The 24,488-nt window shown below is 37.9% G+C and overlaps 1 protein-coding gene and 1 non-coding gene across 2 annotated transcripts in view; both read right to left on the bottom strand.

Annotated features, from left to right (window-relative positions):
• Positions 1-24,488, bottom strand: part of TMTC2 (transmembrane O-mannosyltransferase targeting cadherins 2) — a 439,771-nt gene that overhangs the window by 112,191 nt on the left and 303,092 nt on the right. The window lies entirely within an intron of this gene.
• Positions 3,128-3,232, bottom strand: LOC111539044. The gene has a single exon (XR_002730555.1). It is a non-coding gene; the product is annotated as a U6 spliceosomal RNA (small nuclear RNA).

The raw sequence follows: 24,488 nt of genomic DNA, 5'->3' as shown, positions 1-24,488 counted from the left end.
ATCTTAACTGGTGATTACCTATACCTTCAGCATCAGTAAGAATACCAACTAAAACAAAATCAAGAACAAACCAGAGAACTTCATTTCAGTGGTCCTACTCTTTATTTAGAGGCTGCTTCAAGTCTGGGGAAGGAACAGTCTCTTAAGTAGTGTGTTGTAGCAGCCACATCCATATGTCTGGTGTTTACTCTTTGGGAATTTCTTAAAATTATGAGTGTCTGTTATTTTTCACAGCCAATGCAAATCATATTTTCATTTCACTTTCAAATGTTATCTCTATACGAATAACAAATATGAAAGGGAAGCAGCTGAAAAAACAGGTCCAAAAACTTATGTGCAGTTTGAAACATACGTTTAACAATGCATTATAGTTAAATGAGTGTAAAAATTTGTGATGACCATCATTTACAAATAAAAGGAACATTATTTGATAGTTTAAAATTTTTTTAAAAATTTTATTGATACAAGTATTTGTACATATTTATGTGTTACATGTGACATTCTGTTACATGTGATATTCCGTATAATGACCATCACCTTGAGTATTAATATTTATCATTTCTACATGCTGAAAACATTTCAAATTCTCTCTTCTAGCTATTCTGAACATACAATACATTGGTGTTAAGTACAATCACCATATTCTGCTATAGAACATGACAACTTTTTCCTTCTATCTAATGTTTGTGCCCATTAACAAACCTTCTTTATCTCCCCCTCTCAATACCACACACACACACCCTTCCCAACTTCTTGTATCTGAGTCTTTTTAAGCATCACAGTATTTTTATGTGATATGTCTTCAGGATAAAAAAGTGTTTCCTCCTCAAACAAAAAAAGAAACCATGAAAAAAAACCCTAACAGTTCAACTTATTCTTACAAACCAAGATGATTTATGTAAAACCATTTAAGTGTAACGGCCTCTCCCCAATGTTATATACTATGAGTCAGAGCTAACCTTAATTAGAGGCAAAGTAAAGGGACAGGGGCAGTGGTAACTTTCATGATTAAATAGTTTATCTGCATATTACAAAATATTTCCCCATCAAATTGTCAGATACCCAAAATGTGACCATGAGTTTCATTTTCTTAGGGCTAGAATAGTACATCTTCTGGAAAGCTTTTAAAATATAATAAATATTAGATAAACATCATAAATAGAAATTACAGAATAAAGCTACCTGATACAGAAATGATCTGGCTGAACAGTTAACTGATATTAATGTTTGTCCTCCCTGAATTATCATTCAAGTCCCACTTTCCATAAATGTCTGGTCTTCTGTGCCCTCTTTTCCTAAACATCCTAAACTAGAGGCTGGCTGAAAGATACTTAGTGTCATAGGACCTAAGCTGATTGAAAAATTATATCAAGTGACACTAGAGGTCAAAGTGAGTGCTTCACACTGTTCAAGGACAACATCCAGATTCAGCGAAGAGACCTCACAAGGGAGGAATGGTTCCGTGGTATGCCCAGAACAAGGCTGGACTCCTGAGCAAAGCTTCCCTGAGGCCCATCCCCAGTCCCACTGCAGAGCCATCAGGCTTCAAGGTGGTGTTAGCTCAGATCAGCCAGGACAGCCTCCTTCCCAGCTTTGTGAGCACCATTATGCCTCCCAGATTTAGGTTAACCCCTGGGAAAGGAGGAGGTCACAAAACTGGCTGAAATTAAATGGCTGACCAAGTGAGAATAAAAGACTGCAGCAGACTGAGCTTCACTCTAAGATAAAGAAGTGGATCATCACACTCAGCTGCCTTTCTGGCCTGGGAGCCAGATACGTTACATGAGCAAAAGGCACATATGAATAGTTTGCAAATACCAAAAAACAATGGTCAGAATTTCTGAAGAAACATGTATTCGGTTTACCTAAAATGCAAATTGATACAAGGAGATGTTATTCATCTATCAAAAAATTTCCCAAATAAAGAGAGAATTCAATATTCCTGAGGGTTCATAAAAACAGGTGTTCATATGACACATTGTTAAAATACAGTAATATGTAACAAAACCATCCTGGGGGAAATTTGACACATATGAAAAGCATTAAATCACAGACACACTAGCTGACTGATTCTATTTCTATGTATTTGTCCTAAGAAAATACCTGTAAATACAAAGAAGTTGTTATTCATTTTTATTATAATACTGTTTATACAAACTCAATGTCCACCAGCATGAACTTGATTAACCAAAAATCATTTCAATGAAATACAATGTTTCTATTAAAATGATTGTGTAGAAAACTTTTTAAACCACAAAAGTTCTTCAAGATCCAGTGCTAAATGAAATAAGCAGGCTGTAAATTATAGTTTATAACCTAATAACATTTTCTTAATTGTACCATCTGTATAATTGGCTCAGTTTACTGTAGGGATTTCAAAGGTGAATAAAAAGATTAGTCACTGGATCTTTCAATACTGATAAGGAGAGAACACATCTAGTGTAGACTGTTAAAAAAAATGCACTATGCTAGTGGTCAAAATAAGTGCCTCAAGACCAGAGTACATCTAAGTACTGAGAAATGAAAGAGAAGGTTTCAGAGATGTGATGTTTCACTCTATAAAAATGGTTTAAGTTCCTGCTATGTGATACGCTGGGTTCCAGACCTTGGTAATCAAGACAAAGCTCCTTCCCTGGTGCAGCTCACATTTTAGTGGTGGAATCCTTAGTTTACACATGAGTAGGTAACACTCTCTGTCAGTCCTAAGTGTTTTATGAAAAAGAATGCAGAAGAGAGCAATGCACAACTGGGCGGGGTGGGGATGGTTATGTGTGATAAAGTGACAAAGGAAGGCCTTTAGTGATATTTGAAGAGTGACTTAAGGGAGTAGGCAGGGCATGCAAATATCTGGCATATTTCGAGTTTTTGGGCCTATCAAGGAAAACATCATGGGAGCAGTTGAGCAAATCCCATAAAAAATTGTGAGTCAGGAGTACGACAGGAGGGACCAGACTGTGCAGGGCCTAGTGGGTTCTGTAAGGAGCACAAAATTTCTTTGTCTTTTTTCTTTTTTTTTTTTTTTTTGGTAGTGAAAATTCGTTTCAATTTGAATGCCACGGATTGCTTTTACTCATATTGTCTTCTTAGGTGTTAACCAAGAAAGGGTCAAACAGCCTCTGGAAACTGTGCAAATATGGAACGCTTCATGAACTTATGTGACGCCCTTGTACAGAAGCCATGAAATCTTCTCTGTGTCCTTTCCCTTTTAGTGTATATGCTGCTGAATTGGCACCTGGAGTGTCTTTTGATGAGGAAGGAACATCATGAAGGACTTGAAATAGAGGCACAATATGATCTCACTTATAAATTTAAGAAAACACTCTAGATTTTGGGTGGAAAACCATCTGTAGGGAGACCTCTTAGAACGTTAATACTCCACAGCTTAAATAAAAGTGATAGCAGTGGAAGTAATGAGAAATGAGTAGATTCAGGATCTCTTTCAAAGACAAGTGGCCAGTGGATCAGGTGTGGATATAACGGAAAAAGAAAAGTCAAAGACGGCTCCACCTTTAAAAAAAAAAAAAAAAAAAAAAAAAAAATTACAGATGGGCTCTCACTCTGTTGCCTTGGCTGGAGTGTAGGGGCATGATCATAGCTCACTGCAATCTTAAAATCCAGGGTTCAAGTGACCCTCCCGACTCAGCTTCCCAAGTTGCTGGGACTACAGGTGCACACCACTATGCCCGTCTAATCTGAATTCACAAATTTTCACTTGCTGTACATAGGTGAATACAGGTATCATTTATTCACATGTGAAAGACTGTATGAAAGCAAATGTTGATAGGAAGGTGCGTGCGTAGTGGAGTGATATGAGTACTGTGTGATTGAGAAGATAGGATAAAAGACTATGGAAGAAATTCAGAAACACCAACTAGATAGGGTGCCATACACCGAGAATTGACAAGACATAAGAATACTGGAAATCTGATACCTTGCAATGAGAAGAAAGTAAAAGAAGAAGACTTGCAAGAATGCCAAGAAGCGGGGAAAATGGGAAAAGCAACAGCAAAAAAACTCATCTACTTACATTTTAATGTTTTCCATTAAAAATATAAAAAGCATTATAACAAGTAAACATACAGGACCATTTTAAATAACCATTTCAAATCATAAGTAACTCACCTTTCATAAATACATATTTAAATATCTGAGATTCTTAGAATTCAAATTGAACTATTGTTTTCTACACAGATTTGACATTATGAGTAAAAAAAGTTAGATTTTAAGGTATAAACACAACATGGTTGACTTCTACAAATATTACATAAATGAAGGTGTTTACCTTACTCAGATTTCCTATCATGTTACCATTTTAATTTCCTTTCTACATCTATTCACTTGTATATTTTCCTTGTAACTTAAAGGGGTCACCCACACATACTATAGTAACATTTCAGTGGAGATAATTTGACAGGCACAACCACAACTTAAGCTCCACCTGAGAAAATTACTTAGGTCGCTATACTGTGTCATGACACTAAGCTCAAAGTAGAGTTAAAACCAACATCTTATCATAAGGGTTATCCATTCATAATCTCAGTTGATGAAAACAGTATTCAGACATTTCATTAAAACAGCCGAGGAAGCTAAGGTGAAGTAAGTAGAAATTATGTTTGAACCAAATTTATAATAAAGTTACAGGTAAATACAAGTATATCCTAAAATTTCATTTTTAAATTATGAAAATCATTCTAGATATTAAAATGTGCTGTTTTCAGACTTTAGAATTATGCATAGAATTTACCTCTGAATTACAAACCAAAGTATCTGCTTTTAATTAAAACAACAAAATTTCCACAATACATTAAATGTATTCATTGATTCCTTTCATTCCAATGAATATTTGTGGGCACCTACCATGTGCCCAGTGCTGTGTTGAGCCCTAGAATGAAAATGGTGATTAGGAGCAGACACAACTGCCCTGATGAAGCACAAAAAACTTCAGGTGCTAAGAGTATGACAAACACAATTGATGGCCATTTGACCTATAACAGTTGTTCTAATTTAGTGGAAGTACTCAAGGAAGGTTTCCAAAATAATTGATGCTTGATCTAAAAATCAAAATATGTGTATGATTAACTAATTGAAACAGAAATGGAAGTATTCTAAGTGGAGGCACAGCAAAGGTAAAATATCTGTGGCAGAAGAACAAAAACATTGCGTGAAGCCCAGGGTGAGTGAGGCAGAGAGGAGTGAAGGTGAACCATACACAAAGTGAAAATGCAGGGAAGAGCAGGACACTCTTGGCTTATTGGTCATAGTAAGATAGCAAAATGTTAGCCACTGTTTTGTGAATATCACTCTGAGGGTACTAAGGATGAGAAAGTGGAATGGGAACAGAAGGCAAGTAGACAGGTGACAATGAAAGCAAGATTAGTGGACTAACATGAGAGAGATTTATACAAAACAGACAGAATAACATGGATAGAACAGAGATAATGCAACGAGGGCAATGGAGTAGCAAGGGTGACCCCCTAAGTTTTTGGACCGAAACCAAAGGGAAGATAGTTAATGGAAGGGAGCCAAGTTTAGTGGGTAGGATTATAAGCTTAGTTTTGAGAATTGTTGAGATTGGCCCCTTTTGAGATACCCGAGATGTCAAAGGTGTGGTTTACTAGGCTAAATCAAGAGGTTGACAGTAAAGTGAAATAGAGTCTCAAGAAAATAGCAGAAGTCGATTGTATCTAATGCTGAAAAACATCCACTAGATTTCATAACATTATCACTGGTAACTGCAGGAAGGTATGTTTAACAGGTACGGAAGCCAGAAGAAGTGGGTGTTATTTGGGAAGCTGTGGATAAGAAAACAGATAGAACAATTACAGACAACTGCCAACATACCTGGCTGTGAAGGAAAGAGGAGCAACAGTGTCAGCGGAAGGAGAGGAGACACAATCAGGGTTGTTTTAAAAGAACATAAAACATAAATGACAAGGGGCCATAAAAATTAATGTGTATGGTTTTTTTTTTGTTGTTGTTGTTGTTAGTTTAGTTTAAAATTAGAAGAGGAAATAGTCCAAAAGTCTATTTGTCTTAGATAACTTGCCAACTATGGACACGACTAAATTAAGCCTGCCCAGATTCTTTAAGCTGAGTCTTTTTCCTCCTGGGTGCTCTAACAACACTTGATTCCTACTTTTGTTGTGACACTTACCATATGTACTCTAATTACCATTTGTAATCTCTTTTGCTCATTGTAAACCAATTTAGTAGAATTGTTTAATCAACACTTATCCAAGGACCAGATGCATAGTAGGTGGTCAAAGATGCATGAAGAATGCTAAACATCTTGCAAAAGCAAACACTCAACACACTTTTCTTAAATGCATACTCTCTTTATGAAATGCTGTTGCCTAAATGATGGATGGCATAGTTTCCGTGATAAATCTGACTAAATCTTGAGACCTGAGTAATCCTCATAGCTTCATGCCACTGCCATCATTGGTAACAACTCTTCCCCATAAGAGAAACAAAAAAATGCAAATTTTATTAGCATTCTGTGATCCATCAGATGGCACCAAAAGTTCATGAAAAACTGGTTTCCAATAGGAAACTTTACTTTAGATGGATAAAGTGGTCAATGTGATCTCCACTTTGGGAATCAGTGCAATTAGAAAACCCTGAAATATTAGCTATTAGCCATGACTCCAACCATTCAGCGTGGCTGTAAGTACAATGGGTTTTCTCATTTGTTATCACCAGCACTATAAGCATTCACTGGATCATTCCTTCCAAACTACTTAGTGAAAGCATGCAAAGTGCTATGCTGTGTGGCTCCCAAAGGGGAGGCCTGAGCTCATAGAACGGAGTTGACACTTGTACTGCCGAAGTTTAAACCCTGTGGGGATGGTAAGGAACACTGTCTTGTGAGAGGGGAAAGGCAGGAGCCTAAACAACAGCTGTTTTGCAGCTGGGTCACAAAGGAGAGCTAGAAATCCCTTGGCACCATAAAAGGTAGCGGATGATGGGAAGGCAATCACAGTGCTTCCATTTGTCACTGGCAGAGTGCCACTTGCTGCTCTCAAATCCAAATGCTCTTGTAAGAGGATGAAACCAGATGTAAATAATTCTCTAATATACTATATATATACATATATATGTATATATATGAAGTTTCAGCTATAAAGAACATAGAGGTTTAATTTATTTAGACACTAAATTCTCTGATGATTTACCAGTGTACTGAAGACAGCATTGGATTTAATAACAGAAACCTAAGTTCTAGTCCGGTTCTGACACCGTAAAGATAAACAGCCATGAAAAGCCACTGATCTGAGTATGTTTCTTTTTATTTTATTTTATTTTTTCAGTTGTAAATCCAAGGATCTGGGTTAACCAAACACAACCGGTTGCAATTCTCTATCAGAAAAATGGAATTCAATTCAGGGGAAGTGGTTAAACATTTAGATTAAAGAAAAAGTAACTTCTTAATTCGTGTCATCCCCTCTTGCTTCCACTGCTTTCCAGTCTACCATGGCGGAAAGGAATCAGCTCTTTTTCCCAAACCCACTCAGTGGACACTAGGACTGGGGAAAGCAGTGAGACCTACACTCAACTGTGTAGTTCACATTCTGTACTAATGAATGAAACTAAACAGAAGAGGGATAAATGACCCATTTGTCTTCTGAAAGCAATTTCAAGGTAACGATGCACATCAAAGGTAGTGTATCTCAGAAAGGTTCTTAAGTGAACTAGGTCATATATGTACTGAAAAGTCTAAAATGTTCTTCTAAGTAATTCTGATTTTCCTGAAACTGCTCTGTCTATGCCCACTGCTTCAATGTATTTATAACAGCACCCCCTTCCTGGTTTGGACAAAAGTCTACAGTTACCCTAATTCCTGTTTCTCTCTCACTATAATTCACAATTAGATGAGTCAAATGATGGCTCCATGACACTGCCATGTCCCACCAGATGAAACCACTAGGCTCCATTAACAACATCAGTGAGGTCTCACTGTGACCTCAGCTTTCCATTCCCTAAGACACTCTTAACAAAGACAGCACTAACAAAGACATCCTTTCGGAGCAGAAGACCATGGGAATTTGCTAGGCATAATTAAGTTTCCATTCATCTTCTCCACTTACAAAAACACATTTTTCCAGGGGCCTGTTGTCACAGCACACTGCAATTCTACTTTTTCCTTGTAGGTTATATCGTAAGAACAGAAACATTACAGAGCAACTTAGTATGCATCGGGCGCTATTCTAAGTACTTTAGATGTATGGTCACATTACATCCTCATAAAAAGCCCTAAAATACTAATATAATCCTGGTTTTACAAAAGAAGGAACCGAGGCACAGAGAGGTTAAGTGCCTTGCCCAGGTACAGAAGCTTGATTTGGCAAAGCTGGGATTCACACAGAAAGTATCTGGCTTCACAGTTCATGCTATTACATTGTAGGCATGTTCCAGAAGTTCACTACCAGGAATCATTATGTTATTTAAAAACTAACTTTATAGCTTGAAGACAAACTCATGCTTCCACCCATTCGTTACCATGTATTTAGACTAGAGTACCTACTATATTCCTGGAATTGTGTGCGACACTGGATAGGAAAAGATAAACTGAGGTAATTCCTACTCTTATACATGGTGGGACATCATGCCAACTCCAGAGGCAGACCCTTATCAAATTGAAGATTATACTTAAAAGGGCTCTTGTTACACAAGTGCACAGTAGGGACATAAAGGGAAAACAGAGAGCAGGGCTCTATTCTTCATGAGTGAGTCAGGGGAGGTTGGAAAAAAGAGTAGGCATACTTAAGCTGACTCAGATGGAGGAAAAATTGGCCAGGCATCAAAGCAATGGGCTATCTAGTCAGTCCAAGTGCTGGTGGCTTAAAATTTCTCTTTACAAGATCCAAATTAAGACAATTATTTAGAAATTCTGCTTAATGGAAAATTTTTCTTAATTTAACACTAGTTAAAAGGACCAGTAGCTTACAAATATTAATTTGATACCAATCAACTCAAAACACATTTTTTTTTGACAAAACACAGTTATGTAACAACTAAACTTGATCAGATTTCTACTTCCTGCCAGGCTAAAGATTCTTGAGTCACCTTCTGCGAACAATAATTTTCTGTGACTTACAAATAAAGAAAGATCTATAGAAAACAGCAATGTTTAGTAGGCAATACTCAGTCACTTTCGCTTCTAGAGTGTGAAGTGACTAGCAGTAGTGCATATTAAGATTACAGAAACCTTTAAACTAGGTGGAAAGGGGAAAACATGCACAAAGAGCCTGGCACATGACCAGCAGAACAAATCTGTATGTATAAATACAAGAGACAAGCATATCGCCGGACTGGACCATTCCCAAGTCCCAGAATTACAGTGTGCTAGTGGAAGCACACACATGTGTTCTGGCATTATTACAAAATGAAATTCTCTTTCTCTCTTTCTGACAGTGAGAGAAAATGTGTAATTTCACAAGAAAATCTGGGCCACTTACAGGAAAACATGAAGCAAAGAGGTGAAAGGGTGATGTAGAATAGAAAGTCTGAACTTCTTTGCCTCTATATAGACAATTTAATAGTAGTTCAGCTCAGAGCTAAATTACCACAAAGACACATGCACACGTATGTTTATTGCGGCACTATTCACAATAGCAAAGACTTGGAATCAACCCAAATGTCCATCAGTGACAGACTGGATTAAGAAAATGTGGCACATATACACCATGGAATACTATGCAGCCATAAAAAAGGATGAGTTTGCGTCCTTTGTAGAGACATGGATGCAGCTGGAAACCATCATTCTTAGCAAATTATCACAAGAAGAGAAAACCAAACACCGCATGTTCTCACTCATAGGTGGGAACTGAACAATGAGCTCACTTGGACTCGGGAAGGGGAACATCACACACTGGGGCCTATCATGGGGAGGGGGGAGGGGGGAGGGATTGCATTGGGGAGTTATACCTGATATAAATGATGAATTGATGGGTGCTGACGAGTTGATGGGTGCAGCACACCAACATGGCACATGTATACATATGTAACCTGCACGTTATGCACATGTACCCTAGAACTTAAAGTATAAAAAAATAAAATAAAATAAAATAAAAAAAAAAAAAAAAGAAAACACTCTTGACCTTAGAAGGAAAAAATGTGTGATGTGAGCTGAACAGGACTCGCTAAACATCAACATCCTGAATTATCTTCATCACATTGTACAGATTAATTGTCACCTGAGTTGGCAGGTTTATCATTGAAGTGCAAGAGGGCCTGAACAGACACTCCCAATCATTAGAGCATTTTCACCAAAGCAATTCAGGGGTACACGGGATGGCAGTTTAGTCAATTTGACATAATTCCTTGCACGACTGCTATAAATACAGTGCAAGCTTTGGAAGAACTATATTGACCTGCTCAGCTTCTCAAAATGGAATGCAAATACACATTGGGGTATGTGGTGTCATGCCACGGAAAACCCAAACATGGAGCTTTAAAGATTTGAGGGAATACCTATGATACTAAATTATTAAATTATCTAAAGTAATTTCTATTTTAAAACAAGCACTGGTATGTTATAAAAAGAGAAGCAGTCACATAGAGGAAAGAATATGGCCTTGGGAATCAGACATGGGCTTGATTACCTCATGAAGGTTGGTCCCTAGAAAAGTAGGACTACTTGGGCAAGTTACTTAAAATATCCAGAAATTCAATTCTTTACAGGGATAATATCATACCTCTCAATGAGACTGTAACAAAGATAGCACACATAAAGCTCTTACCACAGTGCACGGTACAGAGTAAGTGCTCAATAAATGCTAGCTATTATGATCTTTGTGTAACAGGGATAGCAGTAGCTAAATCTTAAGAGGATTAAATAAGGTAACATATATTTAAGAAGTATAGTACAATAATACGATGTGAGCATTCAAAAAAACAGTTAGTTCTCTTCTTAACTAGACCTTTATACCTAAATCTACTTACCCAGAGGCAAACCATAGATGTACATGGCTATTTTAGTTGTATTTAAAATAGCATTCTTGGCCAGGACTGGCTCATGCCTGTAATCCCCCAGAACTTTGGGAGGCTGAGGGGGGCAGATCGCTTGAACCCAGGAGTTTGAGACTAACCTGGGGAACATGGTGAAAACCTGTCTCTACTAAAAATACAAAAATTAGCCGGGTGTGGTGGCGGATGCCGGTAGTCCCAGCTACGTGGGACGGTGAGGCAGGAGAATCACTGGAACCAGGGAGGTGGAGGTTGCATGAGCTGAGATCACGCCACTGCACTCCAGCCTGGGCAACAAGACCAAAACTCCACTCAAAACAAAACAAAACAAAACAAAAACCAAAAAACATAAATTAGCTGGGCGTGGTGGCAGATGCCTGTTGTCCCAGCTACTCGGGAGGCTAGAATGGAAGAATCACTTGAGTGCGGAAGGCAGAGGTTACGGTGAGAGAAGATGGAGCCTCTGTACTCCAGCCTGGGCAATAGAGCCAGACGCTGTCTCAAAAATAACAATAAAACAAAAATTAAAAAAATAGTATTCTTATTCTTAATACTATAGAAATAACTTTGTAATCTAAAATAACATCATTATCAACCAAATTGCCACTTGTTGTGGGATGTCTTAGAAAAATGTAGGCAAAATTTGCCTTAGGGTTCAGTGAATTTGAAGAAAAGACAAAACAGAGACCAATGCTCAACAATGAAGTTACAATTAGAAGACTGTAGAGCTTTTTTGATCAAACTGGAAAATTCACATCAATATTGGAGACAGTTTAAGAATATATCACCCACCTCTCCCTAGCAATATGTATTTTCCAAAAGGTCCACTGTCTCTTTGAAATACTGAAATGATTTGGCAAGCTCAGGTTGAAATAGTCAGCAAGGCTCAAGCTGCTATGAATCTCAAAATTATAAGGAAGTTGGAGAATGTTAGTTGACTTTGAATATTGCAGTATACAAACACCTGCTATTTCACAGAAGCAAAATTGTGTTACTCAAAATAATATTTTATTTGAATCAGTCATATTTCACATATCTTTCCTCAAACTAAATGGTTACAGATGAGTATGTTAACATTTCCTTATTTTGTTTTTAGAAATATAACAGCAGAATCAAAAGTACTGGATAGGCAATGGAGGGAAAAATAAAGTACACAAAACGTACAAACAAGGCATTGTATCCAGCAGATGGCTTCTGTATTGAAGGATAATCAAGAAAGAGTCGAAAAGGCAGTTTTAAGTATTGCTAGACGAGGTGGATTAATGATCAAATGAAGTTAGAAAAATATGAGTAGAATAAGCTATGTGCCTAAAGAAGGGCCACTTAAATAAATCATATCATCTCTAAAAAAGATTTCATACACATGTACATATTCATTCTTTTGGAGAATGTCATTTCAGATTTGGATGTTTAAAAATAATAACTAATCTATTTCATAAATAATTGGATATCTAAAATATTATTATAAAAAACCTCACATTTCCAAATAAAGATTTCTCAAATATCTTTTACTACAGTAATTTTAATATTAGTATAATAATTAGTGTTACAAATTAAGTGATATTATGTTAAGCAAAAATTAGTAATTTCTAAGATCAGAATAAACTTCAGCAAAGCTATAGCAAAACTCTAAAAAGAAAAGCTTGCTTCTTCTATAACCTTTTTCAGCGTAAATTCAACCTAATCACTTCCTGTGGAAAATATTTCACACTACTCTCAATCCCGTCACATTTATGTCAAGCCGATTCTTCAACTGAAATACATAAATATTATAATTCCTATAAATGATCACATTATTCCTAGCTGCCATACTTCATACCTAATAAAAGAACAGAGGATTATCTACATTCTGTTATACCTGTCAGAAGAATACGGTACATACTCATTAATATCACGACCACTGTTCATGAAATTCTACAAATTCCTTCTGAAGTGAATGGCTTATATTACACACTTTGCTGAGATTCCCATTCCAAGTCTATCAGAGCAAAACAGATGGCCAGAAGATCATACCCTTCTATGTTATCAAGTGAATAAAAAATGAATATAACAAATTTTGTTTTTTCATGCCTATATTCCAAAAATAATTGTTTGTATATTCATAGGACTACCATATTATTTTACTGAGACAAAGATAGGAAAGAAATTATTTTACATGCAAACATATTGTTATCTAACTATTTGACCCTTTAAATTCAGTCTTCAATCTCTTCTTAAAGCTGAGGATTTCTGCCAACAGAATTTAACCAACAGAATGAAATAAAAAGTTATCTTCTCAGACTCTACTTTCTTTAACCCACTTAAAGCATCATTTTTTTCTCTTTTTGTCTAATTCGTTGTGTAAAACTTCACCTTTGCCATTTACCCCTTCAAACTTTTAATATTTATTTTTTTATTCTCTCATTTTTTCTGTCCACCATGTAACACTAAAATGATATATTTTGTTCAACAAATGCTTATTGCTATTTAAGGTCCTCTCTTGGCATAAAAAATAAGTAAGACCTAGCTGATACACTCGACTAGCTTTCACTCTAGTGGGTAAGACAGACATGATAACAGTTAATAATAAGAGAAAGTAGGTGACCTATTTACTCTCATGAGAGCACAGATAACAGAAAAATTAACTTAGGGAAGGACAGTGATGTATCAGTGAGTGTTATGGCCTGACTGAAAGCTTCCATGTGAATTGAGCCAATCCCTGCTTTAGAGTCATTTCACCTGTATTCATTTAACAAATATTTATTGAACAACTATGCACTAAAAAATCAAGCTAGTAACACTAATGAACATGGTATCTACTTTCATTATCTAAAATAAATAAATAAATAAATAAGCAAGATTTATTAATGTTAGGATTCAGTATCATGTAGTTATTCATATGCAATAAGAAGCGTGGAAGAATTTGAAGGCTACCTGGAAGAATTAGGAACTATTTTATGGAAGAGAAAGTGTTTTAGATTAAGTTGTATGGATCGGTAGGACTTTACTAAGTTTGGAGAGGCAAGAAAAAGATATTCTAGACCAAGGCAACACCAAGTTTGGAAAAGAAAAAAGAATGAGTGAATGGAACATACTTAGGGAATTACCATATGTTTAAAACTGTGGGCGATAATAGTTGATGAGGCTGAACAAGTATAGTTATGGTTAAATAATTAGCATGGTTAAATTAATAATTGTTCCATGTCATGCAAATATATAAATGACAATGATAACAATAATATTGTTCTTACTGCTAATGGTTAACAACTATCAAGTCCTTACAATATGCTGACCAGACATTGTTCTATGTGCCTTACATTCATGTATGAACTCATTTAACTGCTCAACAAGAAAATGCTTTTTCCCTCATTTTACAGACAAAAAGGATGAGATAAGGAGAAGTTAAATAACTTGTCCCAAATCACAGAACTAATAAGCAGTTGAACAAGCCAGAAAGTCTAGAACCAGTGTTCATAAGTGCTGCCACACTAAAATGATGGAGTCCTAATGGAAAAGGAAGTCAGGCTTTATGATCAAACATATTTTTATAAACATCTAATTCTATACTTTTGAAATATTAAGACAACATCAGGCCAGGTGCAGTGGTTCACGCCTGTAATCCCAACACTTTGGGATGCTGACATGGGCAGATCACCTGAGGTCAGGAGTTCAAGACCAGCCTGGCCAACATGGCAAAACCCCATCTCTACTAAAAATACAAAAATTAGTTGGGCGTGGTGGCACATGTCTGGAATCCCAGCTACTCAGGAGGCTGAGGCAGGATAATCTCTTGAACCCGGGAGGTGGAGACGGCAGTGAGCCAAGATCGCACCATTCATTGCACTCCAGCCTGGGTGACAAGAGCAAAACTCCATTTCAAAATAAATAAATAAATAATAAAACATCAACCGAGCATTTACTACATACAATGCACATTACGCTTTGTGCGATGGGAAAATAAAAATATATGGCATATCTCATGAACATCTGTGATTCCTGATATATTAAGATGCAGATTTAGACACAGACATAGATTTGTTACTGAAATGACAAGGGTTTGGTCTAGATCCTGTTGCTTGCTGCACAGCAAACCAATTACTGAGACAATGACGATCACTGGGGAAGAAGGCTTTATTTGGGTGCTATAGCTGAGGAGATGGGAGATCAGTCTCAAATTCATCTCCCTGAGCAACTAAGACCAAGTGTTTATATAGCAAGGAAGAAATGTAACTACATGCAGGAAAACAGGAATGTGGGAGGGGTAAGGAAGAGAAGAGCTGGTCAACAGGAAGCAGGTTGTTGCTCAGGCAATCCTGATGGGTGAGAGGTCTGGCCTCTCACTGATCAGATGAGATGATGTGGTGAGTTTCACTTCCTTGATACTATCTGGGAGGCCTGATGGTTGGTTTCTTGAGAAAGGAACTCAGACAAGATAAACAAGTTTTAAGAACGGGAGGCTCAATTTCTATGTTTATTCGAACAAAATCATAAATATCAGATGTATGGGATGATTGAGCTGGTTTTAGATGAACGGGACCAGTTCATGGCCTGTTTGGAACCAGGCTGCACAGCAGGAGGTGAGTGGTGGGTGAATGAACAAAACTTCATCTGTATTTAAAGCTGCTCCCCATCACTCACATTACTACCTGAGCTCCATCTCCTGTCAGATCAGTGGCAGCATTAGATTCTCACAGGAGCACAAAACCCTGTTGTGAACTGCACATGTGAGGGATCTAGGTTGTGTACTCCTTATGAAAATCTAATGCCTGTTGATCTGAGGTGGAAGAGTCTAAACCCAAAATTGTCCCTCCCAAGTCCCCATCTTCTACCCCGTCCATGGAAACACTGTCTTCCATGAAACTGGTCCCTGGTGCCCAAAAGGATGGGGGCCATTGTTACATTAGACAACCTACAAAAAGTACTATAAGAGGGGTTGAAAGTGTCTCAACAGTATAAAGAAGGAAGAGATCAGTTCTCACAGCGTTTTTTTGGGAAAAAAGGGAAATCTAAATTGTCATAAAAATTTCATCACTCCTATTTTTACAAGAGAGAACTAGACAAACTGGAAATCAATGATTTTTCTGAGATCCATCAGACAAATGAGTTTGAAAGGCAAGCCACCACCCTATAATGTGGAGAGACAGGAGATTCTGGAGAATCACAGTGGAGACCTGCTTTTCTGATGCAGAAGCCAATCGAGCCAAAAATCTCATAGGCACACTTACATGGTAATTTTGTCAACTTGCTGGAGCTTGAGGGTAGACTATCAGGAGAAAGAAAAACCCTGAGGACCAAAGTCTTAGGGGGTACTCAACCGTTACCTTTCAGGAACCGGATTGAGTTTTCATAGTGAAGTACAAAAAAAGATCCCTCACTCTCCTGGTGATGACAGGGGAAGTAGAAGACTCATCCCTGTGAAACACATCCAGAGCCCCCTCAATAACAGAGGCCTACTCTCCAGGATGAAAGATGCCACCAGAGCCTTCCCCAGAGCTGTGGGTAAAGACACTCCTCTCAATGAATCTCTATCTACTTCGTCTCACCTGTAGTTAGGAGTTAGCAGAATAACTCATGAAGGTCACAGGACACAGACACAGGCCCATTCAAAGACTGAGATGTAATCACAGGCCCATTCAAAGTCTGAGATGTAATTGACTAATGACAGAATGTTCCTCCTCCCTCATACTTCGTCATCACAACAGCTCGCCTCTTGTATAACAGTGGACTACAAGTGAAAGAGTCTCAAGACAGCATCTCTCAAAGAAAGAGTACTAAGGGAAACCTAAGGGCAAGAGAGGACATAAAAATCAGAATGGAAGAGAAATTTGAAGCCTCTAGCAGTTGTAGCTACAACAAACACTAAACAAGGCCCAGTTCACAGCCAGATTAACATCAGTTCTCACATTAGAGGCTATTTATTTCAGTTTCTACCACCCAATTCAACATATCCTGCATTCATCAAAAAAACATGAGACATGGCAAAAGATTGGAAAAACAAAGTCCAAAGACACAAAGCAAGCATCAAAACCAGACTTACATGTTGGAGTATGAAACAAATTTTGGAATTGACAGAGAACTTACAATAACTATAATCAATATGTTAAGGGCTCTAATGTAAAAAGTAGACAATGCGCAAGAAGAGATGGGTAATATAAGCAGGGAGAGGATCTAAGAAAATCAAAGGAAAACACTAGAAATCAAAACCACTCTACAAAAGTAAAGAATGTCTTTGATGGGCTGATTAGAAGACCCAGGATGGCCAAGGAAATAATCAGTGAGCTTGACGAAGGATCAACAGAAACTTCTAAATGGACATGCAATGAATAAAAGAATGAAGAGTACAGAATATCAAAGAACTGTGCAACAATTCCAAAATATGTGACATATGGGCAATTGGAATATCAGAAGGAGAAGAAAAATAGAGTTAATATTATAGTGATTGATGGCATTCCCAAAGTAATGAAAGATGCAAAAACCAGAGATTCAAAACACTCAAAAGGCCACCAGTAAGATATATCCCCAAAATACTAAACATAGGCATATTATTAGGTTGGTGCAAAAGTAACTGTGGTTCTTGCCATTACTTTCAATGGAAAACCTGCAATTACTTTTGCTCCAACCTAATATATTCAAACCTGTAGGAAGACAAAGAGAAAATCTTGAAAGAAGTCCAAAGGGGGGAAAAAATCATCTTACCTATAGATGAATAAGGTTGCAAATTACAGTGGACTTCTCATCAGAAACTATCAATCAAGAAGAGAGTAGAGTAAAATATTCAAAACACTGAAAAACAACCCCACAAATCTAGAATTTTATATCCAGTGAAACTATCCTTTAAAAATGAAGCAGAACTATAAACTTTCTAGATACAAAACCTGAGGGAATTTATTATAAGACTTTCTCTTAAGAAATCTGAAAAGATTTTCTTCAGGCAGAAGGAACATGATATCAGAGATTTGGATCTATATTAAAAAATGAAGAGGGTTATAGAAAGAATAAATGAAGGTAAGTAAAATATTTGTCTTTTTCTTAGCTTATCTAAAGAACAGTTTAAAGTAATAATAGTAATAAGTTATTAGATGATTACGGCATACAGGTAAGTAGAATGAGTGACAGAGATACCACAAGGGACAGGAGGGAGGAACTGTGAATACTCCATAAGGTAATTGTATACACATCCAGCAGTTGAATGTCACTTAAAGGTATACTTAAAATGTACATCACAAATTCCAGGGCAACCACCATGAAAATTTTTGAAGAAATATAATTGATATACTAGGAGAGGAAATAAAATCATATTAAATGCTCAATTAAAACATAAGAAGAATGAAATACAATGCAGCAGAAGCAGTCTTAAGACTGAAGTTTAAGTGGTAAGTGTGTATATTACAAAAGAACAAAGAGCTCAAATCAACAACCTATACCTCAAGGAACTAGATAAAAAAGAAAAAACTAAGTCCAAAGTCAGCAGAAGGAAGGGAACAATAAAGATTAGAACAGAAATAAACAAAATAGAGAATAGAAAAACAATAGAAAAATGGCAACAATACTGAGAGTTCAAATTTTTTTTTTTCAATTCTAAATTTTCTTTTCTTTTTTCTATTATACTTTAAGTTCCAGGGTACATGTGCACAATGTGCAGGTTTGTTACACAGGTATACATGTGCCATGGTGGTTTGCGGCACCTATCAACTCGTCATTTACATTAGGTATTTCTCTTAATGCTGTCCCTCCCCCAGCCCCCCAACCCCTGCCAGGCCCTGATGTGTGATGTGCCCTGCCCTGTGTCCATGTGTTCTCGTTGTTCAACTCCCACCTATGAGTGAGAACATGCGGTATTTGGTTTTCTGTCCTTGTGACAGTTTGCTTAGAATGATAGTTTCCGCTTTATCCATATCCTTGCAAAGGACATGAACTCACCCTTTTTATGGTTGCATAGTATTCCATGGTGTATATGTGCCACATTTTCTTAACCCAGTCTATCCTTGATGGACATGTGGGTTGGTTCCAAGTCTTTGCTATTGTGAATAGTGCCACAATAAACATACATTTGCATGTGTCTTCATAGTAGCATGATTTATAATCCTTTCGGTATATACCCAGTAATGGACCTAGTAATGGGATTGCTGGGTCAAATGGTATTTCTAGCTCTAGATCCTTGAAGAATCGCCACACTGTCTGCCACAATGAAGAGTTCGGTTTTTTAAAGGTAAAGTCAGCAAATTGTTAGCCAGACTAAGAAAAAAGAAAGAAGATTTGAATAACAAAAATCAGAAATGAAAGAGGAAACACTACAAATGATAGCAAAGAAATAAAAAGTATCCTAAGAAAAGGTGGGAAAAGTGCCAACTAGGCACACCCAGGAAGAGACTCTCCCAGCGAGTGAGACCAAACTACGGAGTAAATCAACATACTTCAAAACAGATCTTTTGGAAGAAAACACTGAGAGTTGACAGAGAGGCAATGCAGGCACCAAGGCTAAAGAGAGATGAAACTGGGAGCACTGTATGGGATAGCTGACCTATAGGAAGGATTCCTTGTCCCTGAATGGCTCCTAAGGAAGTGGTAAGTGAAGAACCTGTGGAGAAACCCACTCTTACCATGGACTTCTGGGATCCTTGCTGCACGAGATGCCACCACCCATACAGACAGTTAAGCTGGTAGGGGGGACTGCCCAGAGAGTAGACATAGACTGAGCTTGAGCATGTGTAAAGCCCAGGGGATTTTGCATGGGCACAGCTGCAATAAAATACGGTAATAGACATCCATATCCAAGGGTTCTCCATGTTACTCTGCATGGCTCTTGACTTTGCTGACTGGACTGGGAGAGAACAGGGCTGTCTTTCCTGAGTTATCAAGGTGGTCAGATCTGCATATCTGCCTGTGCACTGACCCCTCTTGGGGTTCCCTGCCTGACTGCTTGCACAGGAGCAGGCATATTGCTTTGAGTGCTTTGCTAGTGGCCTGGGAACAACCCCACCCTGGGGCAATTCCCTGCCAAATCCCCCTGTCCCCACCAAGCACAGCTGGGGCTTGATCTCAAAGGGTCAGAGGATAAGGCAGCTGGCCCAGTGGGTACCAAGTCCCCACGGTCAGAGCAGACAGCTCCAGAATGCAGAGCTGAGATTTGTGGTTGGAGCAGGGGAAGAGCCCTCACTCTCAGAGCAAGGGGAAGTGAGGCAGGGGTTCAAGGGCATGGCACCAGTGATTGCAGAAGGCTCCCCTAAGGTCCAAGAACGTATATGGTAAGGGGGTCATCTCTTCTCTCCCATCTCCCCCACCACAGAGCACTGCTGCAAAGGTGCTGAATTACAAAAGAGGTGCGAGGCTAAATTCAAAAGAGGTGCTAGGTTAAATTCAAAAGAGGTGCTAGGCTAAGAGCCAATCTGCCAGCCATTACTCTTTTTTTTTTTGGAGACCAGAGTCTCCTTGTGTTTCCCAGGCTGGAGTGCAGTGGTGCGATCTCGGCTCATTGCATTCTCTGCATCCCAGGCTCTTTTTCCTTTTCTCTCTCTCTCTCTTCTCTCTTTTTTATTTCTAAAGATGGAGCCTAGCTCTATCGCCCAGGCTGGAGTGTAGTGGCACGATCTCGGCTCTCTGCAACCTCTGCCTCCTGGGTTCAAGCGATTCTCCTGCCGCAGCCTCTGGAGTAGCTGGGATTACAGGCGTACACCATCATACTAGGCTAATTTTTGTATTTTTAGTAGAGACAATGTTTCACCATGTTGGCCAGGCTGGTCACAAACTCCTGACCTTAAGTGATCTGCCCTCCTGGGCTTCCTAAAGTGATCTGCCTGCCTTGGCCTCCCAAATTGCTGGAATTACAGGCCTGAGCCACCACTCCCTGCTTCCCACCTACCAGCCATGAGTCTTAAGCACCATCTACTGGATTGGAACTTGAATTACGCTGCCCTACCTCCACTCAAAAAAAAAAAAAAAATTCGGCCAGTATACACACCTGTGAAACAAAATGCAGGAATCTTTCCACAAATAAAGATCCCGTGCAAAGCCATGGACTTCTTTTAGGACCCAGAATTGAAGGCAAACAAACAGATATATATCTCACAGTCAAACCTTTAAGGTAAATAAAGAATATAAAAATAAAAAATCCCATCCAAATGACAGCAAATTCTAAAACAGATAAAGGAACACAAGCCCTCTCATATGAGAAAGAATCAGCATAAGAACTCTGGCAATTCAAAAAGTCTAAGTGTCTCCTTGCCTCTAAATGATCTCACTAGCTTCCCAGAAATGCTTCTTAACCAGATTGACATGGCTGAAATGACAGATGTACAATTCAGAAATTTTGATGGCAAGGAAACTCAATGAGATCTAGAAGAAAGTCACAACACAATCCAAAGAATCCAGGGACTCCAGCAAAACGATCCAAGAATTGAAAGATGCAATAGTCATTTTAAGAAAGAACTAAACCAAAAAAACAGGAAAAGTTCTGGAAGTGAAAAATTCACAAGGAATGTCATAATACGGTTGGAAGCATTAACAATACAACAGCTTAACAACACGACAGAGCAAGCTGAGCAAAGAATCTCAGAGCTCAAAGACTAGTCATTTGAATCAACATAGCAAGACAAAAAAGAGAATAAACAATAAGAAAAATGACTAAATCTCCAAGAAACATGGGATTATGTGAAGAGTTCAAACCTACAATTCACTGGCATTCCTGAGAGAGAAGTCAAGCAACTTGGAAAACATATTTGAGGATATATAACAGTTCACAAAATTTTTCCCAATCTTACTAGAGGCCAACATGCAAATTTGAGAAAATCAGAGAATTCCTGCAAGATAATATAAAAAAACAAACACCCCCAAGACACAATCATCAGGTTCTACAAGGTCGAGACCATCCTGGCTAACACAGTGAAACCCCATGTCCACTAAAAATACAAAAAAATTGCTGGGCATGGTGGCATATGCCTGTAGTCCTTGGGAGGTTGAAGCAGAAGAATTGCTTGAACTGGGGAGGTGGAGGTTGCAGTGAGCCGAGTGCACACCAGTGCACTCCAGCCTAGGCGATAGAGTGAGACTCTGTCTCCAAAAAAAAAAAAAAAAATTGACCACCCCACTGGATTTTGGACTTGCGTGGGGCCTGTAGCCACTTTGTTTTGGACAATTTCTCCCATTTGGAATGGCTGTATTTACCTAATGCCTGTATCATCATTTTATCTAGGAAGTAACTAACTTGCTTTTGATTTTAAAGGCTCATAGGTGGAAGGGACTTGCCTTGTCTCAGATGAGACTTTGGACTGGGAGCTTTTAAGTTAATGCTGAAACAAGTTAAGACTTTGGGAGTCTGTTGGGAAGGTATGATTGGCTTTGAAATGTGAAGACATGAGATTTGGGAGGGGCCAGGGGCAGAATGATATGGTTTGGCTCTGCGTCTCCACCCAAATCTCATATTGTAGCTCCCATAATTCCCACATATTGTGGAAGGGACCTGGTGAGAGAGAGAACTGAATCACGTTGGTGGGTCTTTCCCATGCTGTTCTCGTGATGGTGGGTGAGTCTCATGAGATACAATGGTTTTAAAAATGGGAGTTTCCCTGCACAAGTACTCACTTTCTCTCTCTCTCTCTCTCTCTCTCTGTCTCGTTGCCTGCTGACATCCATGTAAGATGTGACTTGCTTCTCTTTGCCTTCTGCCATGATTTTGTGGCCTCCCCAACTATGTGGAACCGTAAGTCCATTGAACCTCCCTCTTTTGTAAATTGCGCAGTCTTGGGAATGTCTTTATCAGCAGCATGAAGACAGACTAATACACTGAGTGTCTTTATAATGGGGAAATATGATAAAAACTACCTCAAGCCAGATTATCAACGTTAGCATAAACAGTGATAAGTCACACTGCTAATAGATATCCTCAATATGATGAGGATGACAATTTACCTCTGGTGGTTTTCCTCCCAAACCCCATAATTCAAGTCTAATCATGACAAAATATCAGCCAAATACCAACTGAAGAACATTCTACAAAATATGTAACCTTTACTCCTCAAAATTGTCAAGGTCATCAAAATAAAATGAAGTCTGAGAAACTGTCACAGCAAGAGGAGCCTAAGGAGACATGATCACTAAATGTAACATGGTTTCCTAAATGGGATCCTGGAACAACAGAAGGACATCAAGGAAAAAACTGAAGAAATCCGGATAAAATATGGACTTTAGTTAATAACAATATATTTATGTTGGCTCATTGTGACAACTGTATCATACTAATGTATTATATTAATAATAGGAGAAACTGAGTGTGGGTATCTGAGAACTCTCTGTACTAACTTCAATTCTGTAATCAAACTATTCTAAAATGAAGACTTTATTACAAATGAATTGCATTAAAAATTTAACATAAATGCCATAAAATTATAGCCTTTGTTTTATCTGAGTTAAAAATACATAGGTGCCTCGTAATTTTTTTTCAGGTTAAAATAGTTTGCAACACAAATAAATTCATAAGATAAAACTTAAAAAAAGATTATGACTCAAACTGCTAAATGTGGAGGGTGAGAGCATTCCAGTTAAAGGAAAAATCTCAAAGACATAACTGCTTCCTCTGATGTATTATTCTGTATAGGATATAAGTAACAACACTTGCCAGAGATATGTGAGGAAAAGATTTTAAATACTGCAATCACTAAATGCTGTTTCTATTTGAGAAATGGAAAATAATTACAATTTGCTTAAGGTCACAAATTAATAAAGTCAATTTCCTCTTTCGAACTTACGGCTGAAGTTTTATAAGCATGAAAACAAAGTTTTTTGTCTTTTTTCTTTTAACTAGTATTCTGAAAATTGCATAAATATCCTTAAATGTATTTTATCATTATCAACTGGTAGTTCAACTCTTTTCTTTTGGATTCATCTAGACAAATGGCTATTTTCAGCATAGCTGTAGCCTTGATGTTAATAATAAATCTTTCTCTTTCAAAATGTTGACCTCATTGGCATCTGCATCCTGATTTCCTGGAACTCTCCTATTATCTCCGTCCACCCATCATACCAATCATAGAGAAGAGCAATGAATCACACTCATTTTTAGTACATTTTCCAATGCTAAACTGTGACTAGACACTTGACAGTAATAAATTACTGAGTAAACAACAGCTCAGGTGTTCTGCCACCAACTCAAGGTCTACCAGTATACCAGGTAAATAGTAGTTTCTTTCACCTATGTTTATTTCTAAAACTTTTGTATTCTTCATGTCTGCTCCCTTTCAGTTTGGTGTCTTACAAAATTCTCCAAAGTACATTTGGCAGAATACTGTTATCTTGCGATAAACGGATTCAACTTGAAAAAAACCTGTTCCACATGATGAATAAGCTAAATAGGGTTTTAATTACCAAGAAGACTTTCAGAGCCTTTAATGGATACCATATATACACATTTTAAGAATGAAATATGGTATGTATCTTTCCTCACACTAATTTGACTACTGGATTTTTTTTCTTTTTCTTTTTTTTTTTTTTTTTTGAGATGGAGTCTAGCTCTGTCGCCTAGGCTGGAGTGCAGTGGCCGGATCTCAGCT

The sequence above is a fragment of the Piliocolobus tephrosceles genome, chromosome 10 (assembly GCF_002776525.5).
Source record: "Piliocolobus tephrosceles isolate RC106 chromosome 10, ASM277652v3, whole genome shotgun sequence".
Lineage (NCBI taxonomy): Eukaryota > Metazoa > Chordata > Mammalia > Primates > Cercopithecidae > Piliocolobus > Piliocolobus tephrosceles.
Note: the sequence above shows the minus strand (reverse complement) of the source record. Positions and strands in the feature narration are given on the sequence as shown.